Below are 18,013 nucleotides of genomic sequence, written 5' to 3'. Positions count from 1 at the left end.
GCGACATTATGGGCATAATGGTGAAGCCCAAATCAGCCAAGATCCCCGCCCTATGCCTTGGGAATGCTTCTGGTCTGTTCCTCTTGATCATGGTGCTGGTACACCATGCCACCTCGAGGCTACTCTTCATAGTCACTCTGCCCAGTTTGAGAAGATATTACATGTGATTCGGGACAATAAAATCATGGTGCTGTCCAAGTTTGATGCTGTCTCCTTGAATGTGAACCTGCTTTGAGAGGATCACAGGAAATTGTTGGACCAAGTGGACAATGCTGAATCCTAGTTGACCATGATGCGACCCACATTGCAGGAACTCCAAACCCAACTGAAAGACATGAGGGCGGAGGTGACCACTCTATATTGGAGAGCAGAGGATGTGCATGGCCGCTTAAGGCACAAAAATGTCCGCTTCCTGCGTTTCCTGAACTCTTGGAGTGCCCCAGCATGGAACTCTTCCTCAAACAACAGTTAAAAACCACAGTGATGGGGTGCAGGGTACCCAAGTTCTTCTCATGGAGAGAGCACATCGTTTGCCGGGGAAGCTGTCACTGTTTGAAATACTACTCAGTTATAGGGACAAAGACTTGATACTCCAGTTGTTTCGTATAGAAGGTCCCTGGCACTTTAAGGGCAGTGGCATTACTGCTTGGCTATATTTCACCATGAAAGTGCAATGTCTTTGCAACCCCCTATCTGTGGTTAAGCAGCAGGATCTGAATTATGCCCTTCTTTATGCTGCTAAACTCAAGGTGATGGACGGAGACTCAACTCACTTATTCTTGACCCCTGGAGATGCATGAACCTGACAACATGCTAAGGGGCTAGCAAGGACCACAACGGATGACCAGAATGCTGGTCAATGGCTGACGCCCCAACCGTGGTGCAGGTGGTGAGAGGGGATACAGAGACGCCCCTCTATAGCTCAGGTAGCCAAGAAGAGAGCACAGGCAGTGGAGGTGGTGCTTCTTCATGGCTAGACTCTTTTAAAGCCTTGCATTTGAACTGCATATCTGACACTAGGTCAGATACTAATGGTTCAATGGCATCTGCTGGGGAGAACTTCTGTTGATGACACAGCTGATGGATGATTTGCTGTAAGGAGTGAGGTTTGTTCTTCGCTACACGCTATGAGCTGTGGGTTGCTCACCAATGCCCACTGGAGATGCCTTGGGGCCCCATGCGGGAGGGTCAGACACCCAGAACATTGCAAAGGGCCTGTGTGCCCATGAGCTCTGATCTTTGGCCCACCATCTACCCACTGTTTACTGAACATGACACGTACTTCCATGCTTATTTTTCTATGGTTGTGGTTCACTTGTAGCATGGTTTTGGCTGGACACTCAGTGGAGTACCGGACATGGATAAGGGTTACACATGATGTTTATTGTTTCTTTATCATTGTACAGTTGGAGCCTCTTACATAGATTTCTGTGGCATGGCCCTATACTTCAGTGGGCACTTGTCCATTGCCAGGGCGCTTGGGGGTCCCCGCACATTGGGGTAGGAAGGGATGCTGATCGTGGGATGTGCTGCATTACTACTTACCAACACACACAATGGGCACGCCTGCACGCAATACTTCCATGTACTACAACTTGTTGATGTGGAATGTAAGGGGCCACTCCCACATAAAAGTACCACATTCATACATACCTTAAGTGCCAACACATGCAAATAGCTCTTTTGCAAGAGACACATCTAATCCTGGCAGAGTTACAAAAATTGCATGTGAAATGGAGGGGACAGGTGAATGGCACAACAGCATCAGTGTATGCAAGGGGGTCCTGTTATGGCTTTCCCCAGAGGCCCCATTTGTGAGGGATACCCACTGAGTAGACACTGAGGGTAGATATGTGGTGGAAGAAGACCATTTGGACAGTACTCTCCTCAAGCTGGTGGCCGTTACTACCCCCAACACTAATCATTCTGCTTTTTTGGTCTCATGACTCTGGCTCGTTTTCAGTACCCACAAGCTCCTGGCATATGGGACGATGACTTTAATTGTGCACTGGAAGTTACTCAGAACCGCTCCACCCCTAAGCTGAATGGTGCCCTGTGTGTCAGGGAGTCGCTATACTTCCAGGAGTGGATGGATAGCAGAAGAGTGTTTGACATTTGGCGATTGCACCATCCAGACACCAGTGAGTTCTCGATTTACTAGGTGGCCAATGACCTACATACCTGGCTAGATCTTTTTTTCTGCAGTGACCTGTTGGGCACTCAGATTGCCAGGGCGAAGTGCTTGGCGCACTCCCTCTCTGATGACTGCCCACTGCTGTTGATTTTATGCTGAGGGAGGGAGCATTCTTGTAGTCTGACCTAGAGGTTCCAGGTCAAGGCCCTTCAAGACCCTACCTTCAGGGATGCCCTATCAACACACAGGCCCTCATTATGACATTGGCGGTCAGCGTTAATATGGAGGAAAGTACTGCCAACAGGCTGGCAGTACTTTCCTCCATATTATGACATTGGCGGTTTGGCTTCAGCCAAACCGCCAATGTACCACAACAACCGCCATGGCGGTAACGACCGCCAGGCTGGAGACTTCAGTCTCCAGCCCGGCAGCTATCACTTACCCGCCTGCAGGATTATTACCCCGCCTACCGCAATGTTTTCGTGGCATCCTTACCACCACAAAAACCATGGCAGTAGGCATTATCAGTGATAGGGAATCCCTTCCCTGTCAATGATAGGAGGCCTTCTTCCCCACCTCCCCCCCCCAGGTTTCGCTCCACCCCCTTCCTCTCCAGACCCCACTTTATACACGACCCTCCCTTCACACATGCATACACACACCCATTCCAACATTCATCCACACATGCATACATCCATTCACACACACATCTGCACACACTTACATACATACACGCATTCACACAACTCAACATACACGCACTCACACCCCCAAACATGCTCACACATACAACACGCAACACACACCCGCATACATGCACGCACAGACATACACACACACACACACCCACACACACACAACACCCCTCGCCCCCCCTCCCCTGTTGGAGTACCCGACTTACCTGTAGTCAGGGGGTCCTCCGGCAGGAGACGGGACGGGGCGCTGCTGCCAGCAGCAGCATCCGCCAGCAGAACACCACCAGGCCGTATTATACTCATAATACAGCCGGCGGCGGTCTACTGTCATGGTGCTCCTGCTGGCAGCAGTGCCACCTTACCGCCATCCACCGGCATGGCCACAGCTGGATTTCCGCCATCCTTCTGGTAGAAATCCGGCTGTGGTTATAATCCAGCGGACGGCTGGTAGCTGTGGCGACAGTCTTTTGGCGGCCGTCGCCACTTCGGTAAACGGTTTTTACCGCTGGGGTCATAATGACCCCCATATTAACCAATATTTTGAACTTAATATGGGCACCACCCCATCAGGGCATTGGAATGGAATGCACACAAACTGTGCGTAGACACTGCATTTCCACCCCATGGGGGATTCATTGGGTACTTGGCAGGGAGCTTCTATCTGTAGAGCGAGAGTTGAGAGAGCTTGAGACTGAGGTGGCCCAGTGGGCTGCCGGGCTGGATTGACTTCAGCAATTGAGGAAGAGCACAGGCACCTGGACGCGCATTTGGGGAATCATGATTATAGGCATCAACTTGCCCTGCTCCATGTCGAAGTGGATAGATCAAGCAGACTTTTAGAGTGGTTGGTTAGAAAGGATCAGGTGGGCTGCCGATAGGTGGAATCAGGCTGGGGGATGGCATGGTGATTAATGCACAGGTAGCCATTAATGCCACTGTGCTGAATACTACAATTCCTTGTATGTGGACGTAGACAGTCCCCCCCATAGACGAGATCAAGATGTATTTCCAAGAACTTCCATTACCCCGCTTCAACCAGAGGAACTGGATGAACACATCCAAATTGAGACCAGACGGACAACTATCACCCAAATTACCAGCAGTAAAAATGCGGGTACTGATGCCACCTTCAATGCACACTTTTACCAGAAACTCTTGGAAGTTTTTAATGAAGCAAGGGAGAAGGGTCATCTCCTAGATCTGCTGTGCAAGGCTCCATTTGTGGTTCTGCCCAAACTGGGCCTATATCACCTAGATATGTGCTCAAACCAGCCACTCTTCCTCTTAAATGTAGGTAAAAAATTGGGGAAGGTCGTGGCCAATAGGGTGCTCCCAGTTGCGAGCACCCTAGTGCACATGGGTCAATCTGGGCCTATTCCCAAGTTTAATACATTTCCTCAGTATACAACGACTACTTCGTCTGATGAAGTCCGTCTCAGGTAAGATAGGAGAGCAGGTGGCAGACTCACTCGACATAGAAAAGGCCCTTGATAATCCCGGTGCAGGATTATTTTCTGATGACACTAGAGGAGATGGGCGTTGGCCGGGGTACCTCAGTTGGATCCACACCCTCTATAAGGGCCCAACAGCGAGAGTCAGTGTGGGAGAGTTGATATCTTACAGTTTTCCCATGCAGAGTGGCACCAGACAGGGGCACCCCCTGTCCCTGTTGATCTATGCCTTGGCGATGGAGCACCTAGCTTGCAGCCTGCTCTTGTGTGTGTGTCAGTGGGGACTCCTGGCTCATGAAGAACACCATATAATTTCTCTATATGTGGCTGATGCCCATGTCCACCTGTGTGACGCCGCAGCCACTCTCTCAGCCCTGATGTAGGTATTGGGGGAGTTTGGAATCATGTTGGGCCTCAGGGTAAATTGGTCTAAGTCTTGCTTGTTCCTTGTATCTCTGGTCCCTGTACGTAATAAGGGAGCTCCTCTGGGGTTCTGGTTTGAATGGTGTCTTGACATTCTCAAATATCTACCACTTGGATAAGAACCTTATGGAAGGTAACAAGGACAGGGCCGTAGGCTCACTCAGTAAGTCCCTTCCATTGTGGTTGCCCCTGCTGCTGTGTACCCACTGGGCTGGGTGGTGATTTCAAAGATGCTTATCCTGACCCAGTTCCTGTACTTCTTTGCCACGTTACAATTCTCACTCCCAGGTGATTCTTTTGCAACCCCCATTGACTCCTGCTGGAGTTGATCTGGGGATCAGCAGGAGGAAAGTAGTGCTCGCCATACTCCAACACCCTCTTTCAGGCCTCTTTTATACCTCTTTTAGACCGAGGATGAGTTGTACTATGCAGCAGCTCAGCTGCAGTGGCCGATGCAAAGGCTGGGCACGGCCTCTTGCCTGCATTGGGTGACCATTGGCCAGACCCCAAGTGGGACACATATACGTATTTGGCTGTCAGACCCGAGGTCCATTTGCTGCATGAGATCCATCAGATAAGGGTGGCACATCGTTACTGGCATGTATGCATGCATGGCAAGGGGCCCTACCCTCCGTACTCCCCACTGATCTCTGCCTGGTGCTTGCTGGCACTCCAGGAGGTGACTCAGCACCATGACATCTCCCTTTGGAGAGAGATGGAGATTGACCACCTGGAGGGCCTGTTCCTGGAGGGCACCCTTATGCCCTTTTAGGAGACTGTGGACAACTATGGAGTTGCAGCAGGGTAATTTTTGACATATCTCGCCATGCGGCATTAACTTACCGCACTTTGGGGTTTGGGGAGAGTCGAGTACATTCCCGAGAGCATGCAACCTTATCACACGGGGACACACAAAAACGTATTATGGTCATATACGCCACGCAATGCACATCAGATGAAAGGGTTAGGGACTGGTGGATGGCAGATCTCCAGCTGACACTCACAGATACTCTTTGGACCTGGGCATTGCAACATGTGAAGGAGGTTTCACGTAACTCATGCTTCGGCTACACGCAATTTAACTGTCTGCACTAGACATAGCTCAAACTGAAATGCATCAAGTGAATGTTTCCTACAACATTCTCTGAATGCCCTAGATGTAGAACATCTGAGGCAGATTTTTACCACATGGTCTCGGAGTGCCAAGTGGTTCGGCAGGACTTGGTGGAGGGCATGGGACTCACCACAGCTGCGGTGGAGTGCTTGATCATGCCCTTGCAGGAATTATGCTTACTCTGCCTTACACCCAGGACCAAGGGAAATAAGCACTTACATAAGTTTATAGATCTAGCATTTGTACTCTTCAAATGGAAAATCGCGATGTCCTGGAAGGCACCTACAGGCCCCAATGTACAGTGTTGGTTCTCCACATTGCTGAAATGGGTGAAAGCTGAGTGGAATGTCCTTGCCGTGGTGTGTGCATATCGGTGGGGTTGGGTTGGGTGCTAGTGGTTGTTACTGAGATGCATATATTCAAAACCTGGAGGCCAAAAATGACAGACGCCCACACTAAACATTACCCTAGGTCCCTCTATTTGATCCTGCAACATTCACATTGTGTCTTCCTAGCTTGTAAGCAGGCTGCTCCATGCCACTCTGTGGTCCCCACAGTTGATTTAGATATTACTACCACGTCAACATTGCCCATCATGATTGTGAGGGATGCAACTCATCAGGAGACATGGCTGTTCCCCCGGGATTACTGCCCCGTAATGGGGTGACCATTCACACTGGCCTACACATTCTTCTTATATTTTCATGTGAGAATTATCTGTTGCTTGCACGTGGGTGCCGTTGGGAGTTTCTATCAGTTGTGTTATTTCCACAGGGCCCGTGGCCATGCTATACTACACTGCTACTCAAGCCTGTGCAGGGCCCTCCTTTGCTAAGTCACTCTGCTACAACTCAGGTTGGGTGTGCGAAATATCTAGGCTATTGCAACTCCACTGTTTATGTTTATTATGCTGTTTGGAATATGGTTGTTTATGCAAGTGATGCATTGGTATTATTACGATATGATTTCTGTTTTTCCTTCTGCATGTGATGAAATCAATAAACAAATTAGATTGTTTATTCATGAAAGACCTGGTATGAATGAGGGATCCCTTAATACTGAATTTTAAAATTTCCCATTTAGTGAGAGGAGATGCATTAGTGAGCTGATTATCATCAAGAAAATTATGGATTTCATTACATATTTTGGTTTTATGTTAATTGATATTTATAATTTAGCTATTCAATCTCCAGAAGATATGTTTGGTAAGCAAAGCCCCTGATGTAACTGATAGAGTGATACATAAATGATCAAACAATGGTCTAAGTTCTACAGTAGATGTGTCAACGTATTATGTATGAGGACCACAGATCAATACAGAACCAGTTCTCGAGTAAGAGAGTGCGGTGGAGGGATAAATGCAGAATCTAATGTATCTGAATGTTGTAATCTACATGCATCTTTTAAATTAAACTGCAAACATAAATTCTTCATACGTTTGTGGGGTATCTACACTTTGAGGACCTATCAATGATGTAGTGCATCGGGTGATTGAAGTCTCCCTCAAATAGAACTAATTTATCATCAGACATATAAAAATTGTATTAAAAGAAAGCGCCTTTCAAAAATCTTGTTGGTCTCCATTCGGTACATAAATATTAATTACATAGAAAATGTCCCTTCTTTTCACATTTCAGAGATTAACCACCTACCTTCCTTGTCAGTCTTATTAGATATTACCAAAATATTAGCTTTCTTGGCTAAGAAGTTTAGGACTTCATATCCCTTACCCTTGCTGGAAAGCAGGCTTGTTCAGCTATCCACTTGTATGTAAAGAAGATAGCTTCCTTATCTTGAAGTTCAGTCTCTTTTAGTAATATAATATCACCCCTCAATTTGTAAAGGTAATCTGAGATTTTATGTCTCTTTACTGGGTGGTTGAGACCTTCAGTACTGAGTGAAAGGAAGTTAAGATTGTTTTTAGATTGGACCATAACTGAATTCAGTAGATACAGTATTAAAGGTATATCCAATGAAGCTTCTAAGTGAAGAGTGTATACGTCTAAGTAATAAACAATTAATTTAGAATAAGTCAAGCGACTCAATAGGTAAAGAGAGTAATAATACCATCATATATATGAACCAGCATCCACAAAAGAAAATTATTAGAAAGAGAGGAAAAGGAAAGAGAGTGAAGAAAGATCAAAATAGTCTCATCTTCACAGAGCAATGAAGCTTCAAAAAGATCAACATTTGCAATCCCACAAAAACATTGATAAAGAGAAATAGGTAAAATATCAACTCCCCATACCCAGAGCTTCCCTTGTACCCATTGCTCTCAGCAATAGGAATAAGAAAAGGGAGGAATAGGACAACATACTCTTCCGATCAGAGGCAACTAAACATTTATAGTGTTTGGCCTTAAACTGAGAAATGCAGTAGATTAAAGAAAATAATTGCTAAAGCACAGTTGAAAATGGCAATTCAAAAAACACAAGCAAGCAGTTACTATTAAGGCACTTGAGGTAGGAAACAAGATCCCCATTAATCCTAGATAATCTTCTAGCAACACATTCTTATATCATACCTGGTAATGATACCTTAAACAACTATGTCATCAAAACTGACCAATTAACAACAAGCTGGCATCAGACATGGGTAGTGGTATAGTAGTAGGTTGGATAAGAACCCGAATAATAATATAACAGTGATATAACACTTTCTGTCATGGCGGTGTGGGATGTTCAGTTCCTTATCTATCTTTATCCAGGAGTGAACACAAATTGTGAAATGAAGTGTCCATATAGAAGTCATCTAGTTCTTCCAAGAACTTCTTCAGCTCTTTATCAGATGAGAAAATATGGGAAGATCCATTCAGTGGAATTCAAACATGTCACTGGCCTGCAAAGGAAAATTCCAAATTCCTGACTCACAGTCTTGGCCAGAGAGATAAAAAAGCTTCCCTAGTGTCCACAGTGGAGAAGTGTGGCACAATGGTTAGAGTGGCAGACCCTGATGCAGAGATCTGGTCTGGGACCAGGGTTCAATTCCCACTTCAGCAGGTCTTGGGCCAATTCCCTTGGACCAGATAATTCTCGCCTCGGTGCCTGCTCTAATTAATGGGTCCCACTCTGTAACTCTGGGTAATAGCTTGCTTAATCTCCACAATGACCCTGACAGCACTTGGATGCCTGGCTTCATCCTGGGGGTTGCCCAGGAGTGGGTGCCTCACAGGGAAAAGCCAGGAGGGGTTCCACAGTGGTATGCATACAGTACCTTGAGACCCTAACAGGTGAGTAGTGTGCTATACAAGTGTGACATTTACAGTAGAATTTGAGTAATCATGGGAAATATATATAGTATGGCATTTCCAGATTACATGATTATTTTTCCTCATACAGTTCAGTATTAGTTCCGTATGTTGGAAGCTGAAAAGTTTTCACACAAATGGTCTTGGACATTTTTGATATGGAATTGGTCTAGGTGGAACTCTACACATCCTTTCTGAAAGGATATAGCAGCCATTTAAGAAATCCACAAATACAGGAATAGTATGCAAACATTAGAGTGCTGCCATTCTTATCCCTCTGGGAGAACACAAATACACAAATTGTCCCTATTATTCCAATCTTCCAACTCTGAAATCTCTTTTTGTAATGAAAAAGAGATGTCCACAAGAGTAGTAAGTTGTTTCACATACAATGATTCTCTAGCTTGCTGATTTGATCCTCAGCTGCTGTAATTCTGCTATTAATCTTCTTCATTTAATTTTTTATCATAGTAATGTCTGTTTGCATGGCATCCATATTAATCTTGTTATATTTTACTAGATCATGTACCTCCTACAGCTTTTTAAGTATTGTGTCCATGGCGTTTCTCAAATCTGTTTTCGTTTTGATGAGAAAATCAGGAACCTGTGGTCTGCCTTCATTCTTTTCATACCTACTTTTTACTCCCTTTGTTCCTTATCGACCATGTTGAGGGTTAAGATGATTACTGCAGGTAAAGATCCTGAGGTTAGGTCCTTATGAGACCACAAACATCTATTGGAGGATCTAATTGGACAACTCCGATAGGATCTGGGGTGCAGACTGTCAATGTGCAAAGTAACAGCAGCATGCAACATATACATATGATCCATCAACAGGTGATCTAAGAGGAAAAAATAATACACATTACTGAGAGGAATATTGTTTGGTAGGATTCTGTAGCCCAAATAGCTCTGCAGCTGCCCAAATGAATTAAAATTCAGTAGATTGAGCTACATAGATAGAGACAGTTCTAAGCAGGCAATGTAGATCCAGACAATTAACCAAAAGTAGCTGAATATGATGATTATAATAAGCTATTTCCCATGATGTAAGGAAAAAGATTTAAATGGTTACCTGTGTAGTGTCTTGCACATTTTATAACAGAAACCTTTTAGGTCCGAACGGACTCCGTAGCAGTGGGATGTAATTGCTAGAAATGAATGTGGTGAAAGCTTGTACAAGCAGAGGAAAAAAAGACATGTGATTTACAGCTCTGTATGTGCCATAGTAATTGGTGGGTACCCAGGCTGGGGAGGATGCTACAACTAGTGACAAGAAAGGGGATAAGTAACCTGAAAAAAGACAGTACTATCCCAGACTGTTTTCAGTGGTCCAAGCAAACTGCTCGTACTTGCCACGTGTGCCTTCTTCTAAGTGCTAAGTCGACGATTGGCATATGTGGACTCAAAGTGCAACTCCAGTGGATGTGAAGCATTTGAATTTCATTGAGAAGCTTACGCATCCTTGGTCAAGAATCTATGACCAAGATCATACTAAAAGGTACCACTCTGTCATACAAAATAAAGCTTTCATTGTACAGTGTTTAACGCTGAAGACGGATCCAACCAGGTTTACAATGTGCAATCAAGTGTAATAATAACTCGCCAAAGAATGTTGTGAATAAAAGTGCTGCAAGGCAGAGATTAATCAGGTGTCAGACAATGCAAACCGAAGTGTAAAAAGGATTAAATAAATGACTGACCAAGCCCACTAAAGAGAGTCCTCATGCCACAGCAGTTGTCAAAGTGGCTCAAGGAGAAGTACTTAGGGTTGTGTCTACAGAGCTGTCCATCCCCAAAGCAGATGCTCACCAAGTTGCCAAGTGGGGCTTAGAACAATGTCATAGGTATTTAAAGAGTTGAAGGAAACAGATGGATTCATGAAATTTGAGGATGGCAGCTAAGAGAGAAGACTGTTCTAATTAATCTTAAAGACAATCCTGAGACACACACTCCAAAGGACTCTAGAGAAAAAGTGCATAAACATGATCATCAAACAGCATCAAAGAGCACGCTATTTTCAACGTTAGTTAGTTTCACACTAGCTTACAATGCTGTCACCTTCCTGAAACCACCACCACCTTTCAATACCAAACAAAAAGCAAAATATGAGTGATGGGTGGATTGCTTGGATAGAGATTTTTGAAGATGTCATTGATGAACTTGAAGAGACTAATAACAGAAAGATTGCTGGGATGGTGTGAAAGGAGTGCTGAGAATTGATTTAGAAGTCATCTACCATCAGATTCAGGAATATTTGAATCTCAAATTCATTCCGGTACCAGACATTGATTACAAATGCACATTTCAGTCAGGAATGTCAAGGAGTAGGTGAAACTATCAATGAATTTGTCGAAACACTTGATGCACTCATCAAACTCTGTAAGTTCAATTAATTTAATGATGAAGAAGCTATGGGGGTGATTCTGACCGCGGCGGACGGCGGTCGCCGCCCGCCAAGCGGTTCCCACCGAAAGACCGCTCCGCGGTCAAAAGACCGCGGCGGTCATTCTGGCTTTCCCACTGGGCTGGCGCGTGACCGCCGAAAGTCCGCCCGCCAGCCCAGCGGGAAACACCCTTCCCACGAGGACGCCGGCTCAGAATGGAGCCGGCGGAGTAGGAAGGTGCGACGGGTGCAGTTGCACCCGTCGCGAATTTCAGTGTCTGCAAAGCAGACACTGAAATTCTTTGTGGGCCCTCTTACGGGGCCCCTGCAGTGCCCATGCCATTGGCATGGGCACTGCAGGGGCCCCCAGGGGCCCCGCGGCACCCCCTACCGCCATCCTGTTCCTGGCGGGAGACCGCCAGGAACAGGATGGCGGTAGGGGGTGTCAGAATCCCCATGGCGGCGGAGCGCGCTCCGCCGCCATGGAGGATTCTCAAGGGCAGCGGGAAGTCGGCTGTACACCGCCGACTTTCCGTTTCTGGCCGCGGCTGAACCGCCGCGGTCAGAATGCCCAGCGGTGCACCGCCAGCCTGTTGGCGGTGCTACCGCCGACCTCCGCCATGGCGGTAATTACCGCCAGGGTCAGAATGACCCCCTATGTGTCTTAGAGTTATTCATTGATGCTTGTCAGATTCATTCAGATGATGAATGCTGAGAGCAACTCTTAGTCGGGACCAAGTGTTGATGACTGCCAGAGCTGAGGAACGTGCTGAGAGACAAGCTACTGACATAGAGGACAGGGATGCTAAGAGTGTCAGTCATGTGTGTGAAAAGTAATCCAAAGCAAAAGACTGAAGGACACAAAGCTATGTCTACATGTGTGTATTGTGAAAAACTAGGCACACTGTGCAGGGGGTCCAGGCAACCACACGTTGGTTTACAAAGGTAAAAGCTAGACCACCTAATGCTCTAATTTTTATGGTAGCTTGGTCGAGCAATTAGGCTAATCTCGGAGAAGTGCAAAGCATTTGTTGTACAGACAGTATCAATAAATGAGACTACATACTCAAAAGAATCACTAGAGGCCAATTTATCACAATACTTCAGCTTTTTATATATATTTTAAGACCCAGATCATAAAGATCAGGCAAGTACTTTTTAAGCTAGGACTTTCTGAAGTTTTAATTAAAATAGTCTTTTTGTGCATAATTACTTACTATAGAAATCAATGGGAAGATACTTTTAAAATTCACAGTAAATCAGGCAATGCACTTACCAGTGTCTCCTTTTGCAGGTACGTTGCGGTCATAGGTGGGTGCCCTGGACCAGTTGGAGAAGTTCAAGCGACTCCTGATTCTGGTGGGAGCAGTTGCAGAAAGTTGATGGAGCTGGTGCCAGGCCACTGTGAGGAACCACTTGGAAAATCACTGCGCTGGCGGATTTTGAGGTAAGTCCTGTGGGTCCCTTTGGAGTGTCAAGTTCACAAGGGGTGGGGGACCCTTAGGGCACAGCTGGTTCTTCTGTGCAGGGCACAGGGCGACTGGGTGCAGAGTGAAACAGTGAGCCCAGAACTATGCGTGAAGATGCCTTGGAAGCAGAAGGTAGGTACATTAAAGGGTCGTTTGCAGGTCAGCAGGAGTGTTCTGATGGGAAGTCTGGGTGGTTCGTGAAGTCCCCTTGACTAGGGATTCCTCCTGGTCCTTTTTCGTCCGGTGGTGACTGTTCTTCTGGGCGTCGGACGTGAGGTGACCAGTACCTGGGACTATTGCAAGGTCTGGTCACTGGAGGGCATGGTGGCACCAAACTTGGGACACTGGCAGGGTTTGCTCTCACGGTTTGACGGGTGAAGTTTGGTCTAGCTGTGGTGTCCGGTTCCTTGGTCAGCAGACGGTCAGTGAAGTGGCCTTCACTAGTTCTTTGGTTTATTGGTGTTGCAGAGTGATGCCGCCACTCTGGAGGGAGATCTTAGCAATTTTTTAAGAGTGGAGGTCCTCTGGGGGTTTGCAGAGTCTGTCCAATGTCCAAGCAACCCCTCAGCTGTAATTGTCGGATCCTAGGTGCAGCAGGCAGTGTTTGCCACCTTTTCTTGGTGCAGCAGGACCTCAGTTCTTGAGCATTGGGATTTGTTTGTCCATGGGATTGGAGTTCTTGGTCTAGGGAGGACCACTAAATACTGTATTTAGAGGGGTCTTGGGGGATACCAGGTAGTGACCAATGGGACACCTACCTTAGGGTGGCTACCACCACTAAGTGACCACTTACTGAGGGCAGAGGTCACTTCCCTACACCCGATTGGCTATTTTCCTTCCATCCAAGATGGAGAAAAATGAAATGGAGAGGTCCCCTTGCGTGCAAAACCTAAGAAGTGGTGCAAGCTGGGGTGCTGGAAAGAACACTGGCACTGGGGCCCTGGTTAGTAGGATTCCAGGTCACTCCAGTCTAAGTTGCATCCAGAAACCAGGTAAGAAGTGTTAGGGGGGTTTTACTGCAACAAGGTGCCAGATTCCCACAGATGTAGGTTGTAATTTTCACATGAAAGAAAGTATCTCGCAATCAGACAGATATGTAAAGGCTGTGGGAAAGAGAACCATTTTGTGACGGTGTGTAAAGCGAAGGGAAAAGTAAGTGCATCACAGCAAGAAGACAAAATGGGCACCAGAACTTTCCTGAAGCAGCATTTGAAGCACTCCAACAAGGCCAAGTAGCGATATCATATGAGGCAAATTCATACCTAACCAAGTCATTTGACATCTAAATCATCATCAAACAGTTCATCCACCTCAATAACAAGTGAACGTGAAGAAGGTGGTTGTGCCCTGTCAATGTTTTTACCTCAGAGAAACGTGGTCATGTTGGACTGTTCGCCTGTGATGAAAAAGTCAGTCAAAGAAAAGGCGACATGCCAAAGTAGCAAAACAGAACAAACACTGTCCAAAGATTACACTGAAAATAAATGGGTATTCAGTACCTTTCAATATTGACAGCGGTGCATAGATAAACATAATGCCTGAAGAGAAATACAGTGAACTATCTCCATTACTGCATCTAATGCCATCGAAGACCAACGTGTATACTTGGGCTGTATTGACGCCCATAAAGAGTCAAGGTTCATTTGTAGTGACAGTGAAACATAAGAAAGCAAAGGTATAATCACTGATCCATGTGCTTCAAGTACAACATCAAATGCCTGTTTGCTTAGTTTCAACATGGCTGTTATTATGGGACTGATTTCTGTGAATTACTACATGAATGCTCATCATGAAATAGTAAATCAAATCCCTTCGTTGTTCCATGGTTTAGGAAAGTTTAATGCTATGAAAGTAAAGCTACATATTGATGAGGATGTCTATCCTTTTGCTCGGAGACATAGATGAATTGCTTTTCATTTACAAGAAGATGTTGAAAAAAACCTTGAATTGTTACTTATGCATGATATTATTGAGCGTTCCACTAGTCCAACACCATGGGTTTCTCCCTAAGTAGTAGTGCCCAAAAAGAACAGTGAAGGAGTTGTATGCATCTGCCTTAAAATGCGTCAGACAAACAGGGCAATTGAATGAAAATGACATCCAGATCCACATACTGCTGACATGATTACGCAATTGAATGGTGCAAAGGTCTTTTCATGCCTGGATTTAAATAAAGATTATCATCAATTGGAACTTGAAGTAAATTGCAGATACAGTACAACATTTTCTACACATGCTGGTTTGTTGAGATAGAAGTGACTTCTTTTTGGTGTGTCACCGGCTGCAGAACCTTTTCAAGATGTAATTTGCTGTATCATAGAACCTGTTGTGAATGCATTCAACTATAGCGATGACATACTCATTTTCGGGGCTACACAGAAGGAGCAGAATAGAGCTGTCACACAAGTATTTTGTTTGCTCAGTGATGCAGGATTGACTTTAAATGCTGACAAGTGTGCGTTCAAGAAGACTAAACTAAAATTCTTTAGCCATATATTTTCTGATGGGGGTATGACACCTGATCCTGCAAAAGTGCAAGCTCTATCAAATGCTGATCCCCACAAGATGTTTCAATGATATGTTCTTTTCTTAACATGGCCAGTAACTGTTCCAGGCACATACAGGACTTTGTCATTGTTAGTGCTCAATTATGAGAGTTGACAAAGAAAAATACTTAATTTCAATGGTCACAAGAACGTAAGAGAAGTTTCAAGAGAATCAAACACAGTATTGAAAATGCTACTGAAATGGGATACTTCAATCCAAAGCTTCATACAGAGGTTGTAGTCGACGCTAGCCCGGTCAGGTTAGGTGCTATACTTGAACACCGTAGAGAACACCCAAATGCTTGACGGCATATTGTGGCCTATGCTAGTAGAAGTTTGTCCCAAACAAAACGGCTTACTCACAACCTGAGAAAGAAAGCTCGGCTGTGGTATGGGCCACATATTGCTGTACATAAAACCTTTTACAATGGTAACTGATCATTAAGCTTTGCTCATCATCTTTGGCAATCTAAAAGCCAAGATGCCTCCTTGCATTGAATGATGTGGACTCTGATTGCAAGAATACAATTCTACAATTGTGCATTATCCAAGAAAGGACCACAATCCTGCTGACTACTTTTCAAGAGTGCCTATACAAGGTCATGGTACTCCATCCAAGATGGCTGAAACCTACATTCATTTAATCTTCAAGTCAAATATACCAGCTCCTATATTGTTAGCCCCGATCATAACTGCCACAAGCCATGACAGTGATCTGCTGAAGTTAGAAAACATAATTACACCTCAGTCATGGAACAAACACAACAGACCTCTCACCAATGATGGTGAATATCAAAAATACAAAAATGTCAAGGATAAATTGGCCATAACTCAGGAAGGAATTGTACCGCAATGGTTGAGAATTCTGATTCTGGATTACTGCCACAAGGAGAGCTCCCTGAGACAGAGCTTGGTTTCCATACTTAGATGAAAGAGTTGAAAAGAAACGCAAGGCCTGTCATACATGCAACTATCTTTCTACCAATGTAACTAAACATACTATGAACATGTCAGAACTCCCTAAACATGCATGGGAGGGATACACATCGACTTCGTTGGTCCACTTGATAATGGACATCATATAATGGTGATTGAAGATGAGTACTCACATTTCCCATTGGTTGAACGAGTCACTGAAACAATAGATGGCATCTTCCCAACATGGGCCCTCTTTAACAGTAAAGAATTTAATTAATTTTTGGAGCATCTGAACATAAACATGAAAAGGGTGCACCTTTGCGGCTACAGGATAATGAACTTGTTGGGAGTTTTATGACGATATTAAAGAAACCAGTGCAGCATGCAACCTTTGAGAAGCTTAATTTGAAAACAGTCCTAAATGCTACTCTATGAGCATATCGTTTAACACCCCACTCTAATACAGGCAAAAGTCCTGCAACTTTGATGTTCAGGAGAACAATGACAACAAAGTTACCCCAACAGACCAACAAAAGAGAGCAAAGTGAGAACATGTTCCGCACAAAAGACTTGGTTAACAAACAGAAAATGATAACTTACTTCAACAAGAGGTGACAAGCAAAGGACATCTCATTTAGAAAAAGAGATTTGGTGATCGTTCAACAGAAGGGTAAAAGGAAATCTGATGCTCCCTATGATGATAAACCTTCCCAAGTGGTGTCTACCAAGGGACACATGGTGACTGCCAAGCGCTCTGGGAAGTCTGTTACCGGATACTCTTCTCACTTTAGGCCTGTGATTCATCTGTCTTCAACTCAAAATAGTGAAAGAAAGACTGACCCTGAAAACTCAGTAACTGCTGCTCCATCTTTACCATCCTGGGCAATCTCTGACACTGAAAATGACAGTTTACAGTAACCAAATTGGGTCATATGATCAAAGCGCCAAGAAGATTGATCAAAGAGGTATAGCTGTACATATTTGTATATATGCGTGTCTGTCTAATAATTTTATAAAAAAATATATTTTTCATTTAACAGAGGGGGAGATGTAGTGTCTTGCACATTTTTTAAAGGAACCGTTTTGGCTCAGGACGGACTCTGAAGCAGCATGATGTAATCACTAGAATGGAATGGGGTGAAAGTTTGGCTTAGAATATTGGAGTTTATAGGTAGACGCAGTGGAATAAAGATGTGCGCTTTACAGCTCCATGTATGCGTAGTCATTGGTAGGTGCCAAGGGTGGGGAGGACGTAACAATTTGAACAGTTAAATCTTGGTAAGATCACGTAGCACAAAAGAGACAACATAGCCCAACGTTCAAGGACTGCAAAACACACACAAAATGTTCATTTTCATCACATTATCATTCCTTCTCAAGTGCCCAAGCAATCGCTAGGCAGGGAAGCAAAATATTAATCTGTGCTAGATTTCAAGCCATGTTTTATTACCTCACAACTATCCAGTAGATGTCTTTGGGTAACAATTCTACTCATAAAAGCAGTATTTACCCCTTGTGCTGCGTCAAAAGCAATAAAAGATTGTCTGCCCCTTATGTTCCGCTACTGCATCCTAGTGGTACATGGTTTCAGGAAAGTGTCGGATCATCACAAATCGTGACGTATTTC

Source organism: Pleurodeles waltl, chromosome 7 (genome assembly GCF_031143425.1).
Source record: "Pleurodeles waltl isolate 20211129_DDA chromosome 7, aPleWal1.hap1.20221129, whole genome shotgun sequence".
In the NCBI taxonomy this organism is placed as follows: Eukaryota; Metazoa; Chordata; class Amphibia; order Caudata; family Salamandridae; genus Pleurodeles; species Pleurodeles waltl.
The sequence above is the reverse complement of the archived record's forward strand: the minus strand, read 5'-3'. Positions refer to the sequence as shown.